The 10,968-nt window shown below is 38.7% G+C and overlaps 1 non-coding gene across 1 annotated transcript; it reads right to left on the minus strand.

Moving 5' to 3' along the window:
* Window positions 1–2,609: 2,609 nt before the first annotated feature.
* On the minus strand, window positions 2,610–2,753 carry LOC142457653 (small nucleolar RNA SNORA48). The gene has a single exon (XR_012786352.1). It is a non-coding gene; the product is annotated as a small nucleolar RNA SNORA48 (small nucleolar RNA).
* Window positions 2,754–10,968: the final 8,215 nt, after the last annotated feature.

The following is a 10,968-nucleotide window of genomic DNA, read 5'->3' on the forward strand; positions in this document are numbered from 1 at the left end:
GCCCACCTTATCGCTTGTTATAGCTTGCACCTTGAGATAAATTTTCTCAGAAATTAGGATTGCAGCCCGTGTTTTTTTTAATTGCTATTTGTTTGGTATATTTTTCTCCAACCTTTAATTTTCAGCCCATTTTTTTCTGCAAACTTGAGATTTGTCTCTTATAGACAGCAGATTGATGGGTTATGTTTTCTAAGCCAATATTTGTCATTTGATAGATGAGTTTCAACCATTGATATATGGAGTTATTACATTCATCTGGGGAGTCTTTGATGTTATCTCATGCCTTTTGTGTTGGGTGTTTTCCTCCCTCCCTCCTTAAGTGTGTTGTGTGTGTAGGGGTTCATTCTTGCCCTCTTTCCATCATTGAGCCAATATTATCTTGTGGCTGTTGCAGTGTGTTCACTTCTGGGTGGAGTTGCTCTATGTGGTGGTCTCCTATTTGTGCTCGGTGAATGTTGTTCTGACCAAAGTGGGTTGGAAATAATTTTTTTATAGCACTAGGTTTCTTTTAATAAATTCTTTGATTTTTTTCCTTATCTGAGAGGACTCCTACTTCCCAGTCTATCTTTATAGATATTTTGGTGGAATAGAGGATTCTTGAGTTGTTATTGTACTCTTTCAACTTTTGGAAGATGTTACTCCATTCTCACTCCTTCATGGTATCTGCCCATCAGTCTGAGTATATTCTTATCTGAGTATCTTTATAGGTGACTGCCTTTTCCCCCCTAGCTGCTCTTTTGAATTTCTACTTTTTCTCAAAGTTGGATAATTTAATTATTATATACCTTGGCTAATTCTTACTGGGGTCCAGTCTAGTTGGTGTCCTCTCTGCTTCCTGAATGGTTGCCTGATTCTCATTCATTTAGTTCCCTCGCTATATTTGCAGTTGACTTTTTTGTTGTGTCTTGTTCCAGAATTCCAATTATTTTAATGTTGTTCCTCTTCATAGGATTGTATGTTGTTCTCAAGTTTTCTTCATATTTTTTGGTTATCTTGTTTGACAATCTTTCCCTTTTGTCTTTCCCTTCCTGGTTATCCTCAAGGTCACTGTTACAATTCTCTGCTTCTTCTACTCTGTCGGTGAAGTCTGTTAACTTGTTATTTGCTTTTGTCACCGCATCTCTTAACTCTTGTATTTCCCTTTGATGCATTACCTTTGTTTCATCCTTTTTCTGTGTTGCTTCCCTTATATCCCGTATGACTCCAAGCAGCATTCTGAAGATTTCTTTCTGTGGTAGATCAATGTCTGCTTCTTCATTACATCATTAGATTCAGGACTTTGTATTTTGTTTCTCTTCTTTTTCATTGAGGCTGTTGAGGCAGGTTGATGTCTGCGTTTCACTTTGGAGTCATTTTCCCAGGAGTCAAAGAGCCATGGGATTTCTCTTTGGGAGTTTGGTAGGAATGCTTCGGCAGACTGCCTGTAACCAACTGCACTAAGGGGTCAGGCCATTGCATTGTCTCCTGGAATTTTACTCTCTCCATAGCCAACTTGGATTCCCTTTTTTGGAGGGCAAGTTGGATGGCTCTTTCAGGAAGTGCAGGTTTCAGGGGGCCAACAGGGCAGCAGGAGGCAATGGGAGGTGGGGGTGGAGCTGCACATGGACAGCAGGAGGTTGGTGGGCTTGGTGGGGGGTGGTGGTGTATGGACACTGGCAGATAGTGGGAGGGTGCCAGGAACAGCAGGGAAAGCCACATGTGGGCAGCAGGGGGTGACAGGGGAGGCCACGTGCTGATGGGGTAAGGGTAGCCATGAAAGGAGAGGTCATGCACAGACAGCAGGAGGGTCCTGGGCATGGCAGGGAAATCTGTGAGCAGACAGCAGCCATATGGGGATCCAACCATGGCTGCAAGAGCCCCCGTTGGGTAGACAATTGATGGATGCTGGCTGTGGGTAATATCCTCAGCAGTGCAGGCTGGGGAAGCCCTTTCACCAGGCTGCAGATCTTTGGGGATCCAGAGCGGGTATAGGTGCATTTCCAAGTTCAGGGAAGCACTCTGGTTGTCACAGAGATTAACCATCTGACTCAGATCCTCCATGAGACCTCCCTATCTCCAGATTCACTGATCTCCATGGAGCTTCCAATGCAAGCTGATGACTGGGGCGGCATCTTGTTGGGAAGTCTCTAAAGAATTTTATTGACATATAGTTCATGTACCAATAATTCAATGGTTTGAATATATTAAAAAGTTTTCTAGTCAGAACCACATTCAACTTTATAATATTTAAATTTTTCTTCTTTTTATTAGTTTCCAATATCTCAAAGACCTATTAAAAATGAACACACCTTGTATAAAAGCAAGCAAACAAACTAAAAGATAAGAGATGAATGCTAGCGGTGCCCCACTGACCTAAAAGGAGATAATAGGAACATCAAAACAAATAATGATCCAAACCAATAAATACTTAAAAATCTATGCCATCATAATTATATATAAGAACAAATACACACAATTCTTCAACAAATGTGAAAGGTGGAAAACTATTTCATTGCTTATAAAAAAAAAGAAAATATTTGTCCTATATCCTTTAATAATTATATGATAGATGAATTAATCAGGGTATGGGAAGTAATCACAAAAGAATTCTAACTAATACATGCATTTTTTTATGTGCCCTAGGCATGAAACAGCTCGGGCCACGATTTGGGCATCAAGCTAGGATGAACAAAGGGCTGCCAGTCTGCTCTGCCCCTGACTGATATAAGAGCACCACGACCAATCAGGTGTCTCTTTGCCCATAGCCAGGGGTTATAATACATGCATTTAAAGGTTAGAAAATATTTCTAATGAAAGTATGCATTGATCATCAGTTGATGGTAAAAGCATCCCCTGAAAGGTTGATGGGTAAAATATCATAGAGAAATCTAATGAAGTAATTGATAATTTTAACATCAATGAAAATGTAGCAATAGATTTCCTTTGCTTTCTAATGTGATAAATAAGAAATGTACAAGTCCACACATCAAGTGTTCTTGCAAAAAAGAAAAGAAAAACTTTGAACTTGAAGTAGTCAAGCCAGATAATAAGGAAATATTAGGAGAAAATGAACACATGAAGAAGCACAGTCAAAGTCACAATGTCGAAAACCCTACAGGATGTATATTTTGCTCTCCATCAACAAATCAATCGAATTAAAAGAAGGAGTTCATGGAATAAACAGTGACATTACAGAGTAAAGAGAGAATTTTTCTTATGTGATTTAAAAACTTGTCTAAATAGACCTGCACTTACAACCATGTTCCATGTGTTGTCAAGGACAATCATAGCAGGAAGAGATTGGTTGTAAAGTACATGCTTGGAGTTTGGGGGATTTGGAGGTGTCTACACTCCAGGAAAATTAGTATTGCTGCCTTTTAATCCCCCTCTAGCCATAGGGTTGAAGGCATCATGGACTAAATCCAACTTAAAGATTGTACTTCTCTGACCAACATGGATAAAAATTAGATTCCTTTAATGCAGTTGAGCTAATGCCTTACTGTCTGCCATTGCATTCTAATAAAGAAATAAAAGTTACTGTCGAATATTTTTTAGTTGAAAGATTTGAGGGTTAATGCTTCCTAGGGGTACCTCAGGAGTCAAGCCTAGGAATCTGCTCCTGAAAGGTTACCGTCTTGAAAATCATCCATGAGGATTTCCTGAATCAAACACTTGCTGGCCAATAGGATGAGGGACATTCTACAGTAGAAGGGACCATCCTTTTTACCACAGCGAGCTCCAAAGCAAATCACTATTTAGTTTTCACCAGACAGCCTGATCACAAGGAATGCATCAGTCTGTCTGCCTGTCTTTATCACACACACACACACATACACACATTCATAAAGATAGGGACTAGTTTTAATAAAATAGTTTCAATGAAATAAATATCAATCAGAACTATCATTCACCTCTCCTAAATGTACATAGAGTTTACATTTTTCCCAAGGTTTCACCATTAAAACTGAAATGAAACCTTCAAATCTGCCTTAATCAAAGGGCCTCCAAATACCTGTCTTGTCAACCAACAAACTTGTGTACCTTCAACTAAGAATGTCGTTACTTAAAAGAATGTACTTTGAAAAGCCTGATGTTGTACAGCAGTACTGGCTATAGAATTTGCAACTGTGGTACATCCAGTGATAGATCTCTAGGGTGTCCATGGAACACAGCTGAGAAGTGATATCACTGGTGTCTATTACATCTTCTTTGGAAATCTATGGCTTTCTGGACTCCACAGTGGTGTCAAGAACTCATATTAACTTAGGACACTTTCATGTTTACAATAAAACATTGGTCACACGTTAAAAATGAGTGAAGAGTAGTCGAGTGCGGAGTTGCAGCTTTAATGCACTTTGTATACCTTGTTATAAAGTTACAAGTGGATCCAAGCACACATGGGAATCAGAGTAGGGTAGGTTCAAGAGACCAGAAGTCTCAATGACATTTAAAGATGGTTAGGTTTAGGCAACAAGACCGACTAGAGTGGGGGAAACAGAAGGGAGTGGTGAGTGAGTAGAATGCAAACATTGATTCTATGGTCAAGTAACAATTACTTGTAGAGATAAACTCTAGCATATCATTATATTATTGAGTGTGGGAAATTGACTGAACAAAGCTAGAACTGACAACAGGGGTGTTGAAACAGTTATTTCTGTATACCATATTTTATGTGGATGATGTGTGTGTGTGATTTATTTTGGGGCCAACTGCACTCCATCCCCCCACCCCCCACCCCAGGTGGTTTCATCACAGTGCTTTCAGAATAGTATTGTCATCTGTAGAAATTCCCTGAAGGAAAAGCGTTTCATAAATTGGTTTGTGCTCTTATTTTCCCTGGGCAAAAGTTTTCTAGAATAAACTAATTTAAGTTGATATAGCTATCATGCAGCCTTATCTAAGTTATGTTGCCCCAAATGGACTTAGTTTTCAAGGGATTTAGAGTACGAGAAATAATGGATGTCCTGGAAGACTGGAACTTTGTGTGAACCTGAGATAAATTGGAGTAAAAATAAACCCTAAATATATTCATTTAAATGAATTCAAAGAAAATGGATTTAAGGAAGGTAGTGAAGATGAGACTGGTAGTGTTAGATAAGGTAGCTGCCTGGGACTCTCTTTACAATATGTGCAAAGGATGGCAGGCAGTATGTCCTTCATTTCCATGATAATATTCATTTTGACTCCTGCTCAGAGTGTAGTTTTTTAATGTCCTCTAATTATTATTTATTGATTGCTATCCTTTATGAGTCAAGGAGTTGCTTTACTAGTCACTGGTATGCGTGGAGGCATGTTTACTGATAAGTGAGTTTTGCATTTTATTCATATAATTTTCTTCAAACATAGAGAAGATCGTATAGTTTTCATCAGTTAATCTCATGAAATATACATTAAAACGTAATATTACTTAATTATTATATTCACACAATAGTAAAGAAAAAGGTGTTAAAATATATAATGCTGGTGAGAGTTGGTCATATTCTATTTTAGGTCAAAGGAGAAACAGAATACATATAAAACAAACCCACAGCCGTTAACTCCATTTGGACTCACAGTGATCCTTTTAAGGCTTTCTGAGACTGTAAATTTTCTTTTTTTGTTTGTGTTTTTGGTTTTTTTTCAGACTGTAAATTTTCACTGGAGCAAATAGTCTCATTTTCTTCCTTAGGGGTCTTTGTAATACATTTATCCAGTGCAATGGGTTATCTGAGTTTTTGAATGCTGTTTACATTGGTAATGATTGGTGTGGTAGTTACATAATCTGGTGTCAATTTGGGACTTGACAAGATTAAGAGTGAAGGGGGGGGGCTGGTATGTCAATCTGGTAGCCAATGAGGCCTCTATTGAGCATGGCCTTCTCCTGAGAATTCTGGGAACTCCTGTTTTTCCTCCTTGTAGGCAGGAGGCAGGAGACACATCTCTCTCTCTATTCACTTCCTTTGAGACACCCCTGAGGAAAAATCACATGGACCTACCCTGATGGCAGCCCTGGGAACTGGAAAAGCCACGTGGAGACCCCTGCCAGTGCTGAGATGCTTACAACACCACTGGATCCAAAGACTTTCTACCCACTGGCCTGTGATCATCCTGCCTTTGGTGTCATTGCATGTGTTTTGTGAGTCTGAAGAGGACTTTATAGATTAGTATCAGACTTATGGCCTAATATCGGATTTATGGGCTTGGACTAGACTGGGTTAGGATGCTTTCTTAATGTACAATAACCCTTTATATAAAATCTCCCTTATACATATGTGAGTTTCTATGGATTTGTTTCTCTAATCTACCTGGATGAACACAATTGGGCATCTAAATAAAATGAAATTTTATTTCATTTCTTTAACAATTCTAATAATTTCTTCATTTATTATGATGCTGCCTATTGGTACAGTGGTGAGGTTTTAATTTTTTTATATTGAGATGTAATCAATAGTGAAGTTTTTTGTATCAAAGAGTGTTTCAAGTCCTCTCCACTTTCAACCCAGTTACTCTTTCTGCATACCACAGATCAATAATGAGTCTTCCTCCAACCCTGATGCCACATGGTGCTTTTTTCAGTTCAATTTTCCAGATTATTTCCTCGCCATATAAATTGAATAAGTAGGGTGAAAAATACAATCCTGATGCACACCCTTTCCTGACTTTAAACCAAGCCATATTCCTTTGTTTTGTTCAAATGACTGCCTCTTGGTCCTTTGTACACATGAGCACCATAGTGTTCTGGAGTTCCCATAATTAACAGTGTTATCCATAATGTCTTATGATCCAAAAAGTCCAATGATTTTGCATAGTCAATGCAACACAGGTAAGCATATTTCTGGTCTTTTCTGATTTCTATCAATGTTCACATGATACCCCTATTCCATGTCATCGCTAAACATGGCTTGGGTGTTTTGCAGTTCCCCAGTTAATGTGCTGCTCCAACTGTAACTTTGTTCCCCTTCTTCTTTCTCTTGCATGTGGCATTCAAGTTATTGTTGATAATTTTTGCATTCTGTTGGATCAGCTTTCTTCAAAATCCACAAATATGGATCTTTTACAGTCAGTTGACCATGTTGGCTTCCAAATTTCTTGTCACAGACAAGTGATTCCTTCTAACATAGCAACCATTTATTGAAACATCTCAATTAATATTCAGTTAATTTCATCATCCTTGCTTTTCCCTAATGCGTCTAGTGCTCAAGTTTAGTGCTTAGTTCTTCCTGCTGTACCATCAATTTTGATCATATGTTATCTTCTGAAAGAATTGACTATTGACCAGTTCTTTTTGCTACAGTGACTGTGTCCTTCCATCTTTCCATACTCGGGGATGCTTCCCACAGTATTTACTAATTTATATATTTGCTCCTAGATTCTTTCAGGATTCAACAAGGGACTTGAACTTATTCCTCAGTTCTTTTATCTTGAGAGATGCCAAGTGTGTTCCTCAGTTTGGGTGTTCTAATTCCATACATTTGCATACTTCATTTTAACTCGTCTTCTCAAGTTGCCCTTTGAAACCTTCTGGCAAACTTTTACATCGCCATTTATTCCATTTGCATTGACTACTTTACATTCAAGAGTAGACTTTGGAGTTTCCTCTGACACTTATTTTTGGCTTTCCTTCTTTCCGTGTAAAAAATGACCTTTTGTGCTATTTGAATCTGATGTCATTGATGTCATCCCATGATTCATTTGGTCTTTGCTCATCAGTGTTCAATGTGTCATATCTAATCTTCAAATGACCTAAAAATTTAAGAGGGATATATTCAAGGTCTCCTTAGGTTCTTGGGGACTTGTTTCAATTGTCATTTGCTTTTATTTGAACTTGTCATTGATGGCTTCTTTCATAGAATGCCCCTGGCTTTGTTTTGGGTCTTTCCTGTTGTGTCTTTCCACAGGTGTAGTTAATATGATGCCTCTGTATCCCATCTGGTGGTATCCATTGTGTATCGTCACTGTATATTATTGATAATACAGTTTTGCAATGAATAAGTCTTTCAAAATTTTATCATGAGGTCTCCTGTGTCCGTTCTTTTAGTGCGGGCATGTTTTCCAACTCCTGATCCTTCTTTGTTTCCAGCTTTCTTATTCCAATCACTAGTAATGATCAACACAACTTGATGGTATCTTTGACCAATTTCAGACTGCAGAAGTTAATGACAAGTTCCATTTCCTTATCTTTGATTAGTGGGCAGTAAATAAATTAGAATGAGTTGTATTAACTGGTCTTCCCAGTGGGTGTACAGATATAGTCTTATCACTGATAGTGGTGTACTTAAGGATAGATCTTGAAATATGACATAATTCCTGGTCAATTTGTCATCCCTATCACTAATGAGTTCAGATTCAAAATGGCCAATATCAGTCCATTACAACTCACAAATGCCTAGGATTTCAGTCATCATGTGCTCTGTTTCATTTTGATGACATCTAATTTTCCTGAATTCATAATTTGAGGAGGTAACTCTTCCATGGGTGTATTTGAGTGCCTTATAACATCTGAGGGTCTATTTTCTGGAACTATGTTAGATAATGTTTTCCTGCTATCCATAAGGTTTTCACAGGCCATTTTTTCCCAGGAGTAGTGCACTGGGTCCTGTTTCCTAGTGGGTCTGATAGTGGCACTTAAACATACTAAGCATTGGTGACTGATATTCGAGATACCAGTGCGATAGCTTCCAAAATTAGAGCAACATACAAGCCATCATAGTAGGACACACTGTCAGAAGAGCAGTGAATTATTTCATGGTTATATCCTAATATACGAGGGGTACCCCCAAAAATCATGAAAAAAATACTCCACTGGACTGAGCTTTACATATACACATTTTCCCTGCTATGTGAGCGTAGAGTAACTCATTCTGAGTTAGCGCACCCACTGGTATTGCCTGAGAAGGTTCTCTCTGATCCCAGTCAATTATTTCATAAAAACAGTTTCACTCAAACCTCATTTTTTCTGTGATGGGTGATTTAAGAACCAGCTTGCGGCTTTGAAATTTTATTTCTTGCTCAGGAAAAATTGCCGCAGAAACTGTTGTGATGTTGAACACAGCTTACAAGGACAGCGTTAAGGGAAAAACTCAAGTGTATAAGTGTTTTTCCCATTTCAAAACAGATGAAATGTTGATTGATGAAAAACCTTGTTCTGGATATCCATCAACCTCCAGAACGGATGAAACTGTCAACTTGTAGTGCTTTGGGATTTCCTTCCACCAGGTCAGACTATTAATCAAACTTTCTATGTATAGGTTCTGAAAAGATTGTTTAAACAACATGTGACCAAACAGGCCTGATTTGTGGCAGATGGGGAGCTGGTTTTGCCACCACAACAATGCACCCGCTCACACAGCCATCTCAATGCGCCAGTTTTTGGCAAAAAGCATCATGCCTCTCTTGTCCCTCTCATGTTACCCACCTGACCTCATTCCACACTTCTTTTTGTTTCCTGGAATGAAGTGGGACATGAAAGCACAATGATTTGATAATGTAGATGAGGTGAAGAAAAAAATGAGGGAGGTGCTGTCAACCATCCAAATCGATGTTTGAAAAATGTTTCCAAGAATAGAATTGCAGATTTGGCAACTGTACTAAATATAATGGAGAGTACTTTGAAGGTGATATGGTTTCTGGGTAAAACAATTGAAATACATAGGTTGGGGAAAAATTCAATTTTTGGGGGGGGGAGGGTACTCCCTTGTATGTATGCTAGTTTTGCTGTTGGTTGTGAGTGGGTTGATCCCAACTCATTGTGACCCTCTAGGACTGAGTAGAACTGCTTCCAGGGCTGTAATTTTTATGGAAACATATAAAACTTAGACTTCTTTCCCATCATGTAGTCCATGGTTTAGCTCCTTACTTATGTACTGGGTATACTACATATTTACGATCTATGAACACAGACCCTGAATAGTATGTATATAATTACATATAACATATGGAATTATATGTACAGAGGTATTCTGTAGTTTGCAAAATTCACTTTATGCTACTTTGTGTTTATTAAAGACAAATATTAGTACCAGTTTTTGTTAAATGAAAGTCATCCGGAGGTGATTGGCATTTTTAAGAAAGCATGGACAATCACAACCAGCACTCAGTGAGCCAGCAGAGTGGCAGCAGTGAGCCACTGCTGTCAAGCTCCTTCCCTGAGCTGTGCTCACTGTCTCAGCAGCAAGCCATCTCAGCTTGGAATTGTGTCCACGAGCGTGATATGTTACTGTAAATTTAGGTTTTATGCAATGCATTGTATTATTTATTAGGTTAATTTTTTGAGTTACCCACACACAAGGGTAAAAAGAAAAGTTTTGATCCTAAGCTTTCAGTTCATACATACAAGGGTTTATTCTAGACCTTGTGTGTTTAAATATGTCAATCAGTGGATGGCTGCTGTCAAGATCTTTCAGTAGTAGGTTTGTCTTAGTCTTATTAGAATGACTTCGTGTTACTCTGGGTAGACTAAAGAAACAAAATTTATGGACACTCATGTGTATAAGAAATGGCTTTATATATAAGAATAATTGAATATTGAGAAAATATTCCAGCCCAGTCCAAATCAAGTCCATAAGCTCATATGTCCAATGCCAATCTATAAAGTCCTCTTCCAACTCATGAAATACGTGCAATGATGCTGAATGCAGGAAGATCACAGGGCAGTGGGTGGAAAGTCTTGTGGATCCAGTGGCATTGTAAGCATCTCAGCGCTTGCAGGGTCTCCACGTGGCTCCTTCAGCTTCTCTCCATGTGACTTGTCAACTGCAATGTCTCCCAGGGAGAGAGTGTGTGTCCTCCCTCCAATGAGTTATGTATCTCCTTAGCACCTCCAAATGAGGTCATCAAGGTGTGACCTGACAGGCCAAACCCCACCCCTTCACTGTTAGTCTCAAATTGACAATAGATTATGTAACTACCACAGACTTCAAAAACCAAGTTCAATGAAGGAAGTGGCTTCTGTGATCTGCTGTGCCAGTTACTTATACTGGAGTATAAGCTGACCGGAATATCAGCTGAGGC

Source organism: Tenrec ecaudatus, chromosome 9 (assembly GCF_050624435.1).
Source record: "Tenrec ecaudatus isolate mTenEca1 chromosome 9, mTenEca1.hap1, whole genome shotgun sequence".
In the NCBI taxonomy this organism is placed as follows: Eukaryota; Metazoa; Chordata; class Mammalia; order Afrosoricida; family Tenrecidae; genus Tenrec; species Tenrec ecaudatus.